Source organism: Meriones unguiculatus, chromosome 1 (assembly GCF_030254825.1).
Source record: "Meriones unguiculatus strain TT.TT164.6M chromosome 1, Bangor_MerUng_6.1, whole genome shotgun sequence".
NCBI lineage: Eukaryota > Metazoa > Chordata > Mammalia > Rodentia > Muridae > Meriones > Meriones unguiculatus.
This window is the reverse complement of record NC_083349.1, coordinates 118,894,497-118,896,663: the sequence shown is the minus strand read 5'-3', so window position 1 is coordinate 118,896,663 and position 2,167 is coordinate 118,894,497. Positions and strand designations below refer to the sequence as shown.

Genomic DNA, 2,167 nt, shown 5'->3' with positions numbered 1-2,167 from the left:
GTAGGAAATGAAGCACTTCGCCAGTGGGGATCTCATGGCACCGTAGAATGTTGACATGACAGGGTGAAAAGAAGGACTTGACCTCCTACCCCATGCAGCGCACCTTCTCCAGCTGTCCCAGAGCGGGAGGCATCACAAGGCATCACTCAAGCATCTAGGGATAGATTATCACACAGTACAGGCTTGATTCCATGGGCGGGCCAGTGCTCACACTAGCAATTCCTACTCTCATTGCTTCTCACTCTCTAGTTCCTCAGACCAGAGTGTCTCAGCACTCCATGAAGTCCTCCAACAATCTTCCTGGGCTTTCTCTTTTTCACACTAAACCACCAGTGACTCTTTGATTCTGCCTCTTTAAAGTGACTTCAAGGTCTCCTCTTGGGTCAAAATGATCAAAGATAGAAATCATACCCAAACCAACCCAGTACCCCAAGTAGGACCTAGCAGATGTAGAATAAAGTAAGGTCCTCATCCGCCCAAACATGGACATTTGACTTCTGTTAATGTACACTTGAAGGATGGGATTTCTGAGGTCTTAACAGCTACAAAACTCCAACAGAAACTAAACTCTTGTTCTTCTTTCCAGCGTTTGGCTGCAAGCTCCCAAAGGATGATGGTCATGGCTGAGAGTTCAAAGGCAAGTTATGAAGATTCACCCAAGAGAAAAAGTAGTTCTAGAAAGTGGGAAAAGGAGGTAGAGCTCCTTGGAGTGACTATGTTGCCAAGAAGGCAGCAATGTAGTATAAACATCAGGCACATTCTGTGAGAAAAATACGGTAAAATCATGGAAACCAGGGAAAAGTTAAACGTCTTGGATGGGATTCGCTGAAGTAGCTACAGAATATAGTGAAGATTGAGCCAGGCAAAGGGGTGACATGAATTGGATGACCAGAGGGGTCCACAGTGGAATCCCTTCAAGAGGCACCATTTGCCTTGCCAATAACTAGGAGAGATAAGCCCGTGTTTATAGATCTGCTAGATAAGACAAAGTTTGGCTATCATATTACTATTACTGAAGGGAAAAAATAAAGTCATGTGAAAGGCTGACATAAAAAATGATGATCACCCCCTAGTTTGTGATCATCTGTCTTTTAGGGTAACACTTCATCTTCCCTAAGATGGCCAGCAGTTTGTAGGCCATGAATGGTGGGACATGCTATCCTGAGAGCCTCACCTAGCAGCCGGAAGCGAGATGAGGGCTGAGGCTCTAGGTGTCCTATGGGCTTCCTTGGTACCACAGATGCCTTACAGCCTGGGTTACCTTATTACTCTGTAAGATGGGGGTTATCCATTTCCTCTCTCGATCACTCTCCTTGCTCTCACTCTTGCTTGCTTTCCCCTCCTACCTCCTTCTTTCCTCCTTCTCTCCTCCTCCTCCTTCATAGTTTACCTCTATTTCTCCTAGCTCAGTGACACTCTCGTCCTGTCACCTGCTCACTTACCAAACCCTGTCCTTGCATCAACTCAACCACTTGGGAAGGCAGGGTGATCTTTCTCTTCCCTTACCTGTCTCCACATGAGGATCTCGTCTGAAATCACAGAGAGCTGGGACAGCTTGGAAGGACTTGTCTGATACCTCTTAAAAAGTCCTTAGAGAACCAAAGGGCAGGCTTGTTTTTTAACAGACCCTGAGCTGGGAAATACAGAACAGGGATTCCTATTCAGGACTGATGGATCTATACTTGGGAGAGGAAGTGACAAATTGCAGCATATGCTTCTTATGTCTATGGGGGGAGGGGAGGAGGAAGAAGGAGTGAGCAGGTTCTGATATTCATGAGGTTGAGAAGACTTATCCCATGCTCACTCTCTTCTGAGGCTGTGGCTCTGGCAATGTAGATTGAGTTTTTGTAACACCTGCTCTGCCTATTCCATTAGGCCTTTGCTTTTCTTCCTTTTAAAAACAAAGGCTAATTTCCCAGGTGATGTCCCTGCTAGCTCTCCTAGCCTTCCTCGGGGAAACTTCTCTGCACCTGTAGTTTCTCACATCATTCTGACTTCTCTCTAAGTTGCCTGGGCTGTCCTTGAACTCCTGGACTCATGAGATTCTCTTGCCTCACTTGCTGCCAAGTGTTGAGACAACAAGGCTCACCACCATGCCCAGCTACACTCCTAAAAATCACTCGCTCAGTGATAAATAAGTGGCAATTAGGAAGGCTCTCTCAGGGTC

The 2,167-nt window shown here is 46.3% G+C and overlaps 1 pseudogene; it reads left to right on the top strand.

The window, feature by feature from the left end:
- Window positions 1–784: 784 nt before the first annotated feature.
- Window positions 785–1,029, top strand: LOC132649730 (peptidyl-prolyl cis-trans isomerase NIMA-interacting 4-like; annotated as a pseudogene).
- Window positions 1,030–2,167: the final 1,138 nt, after the last annotated feature.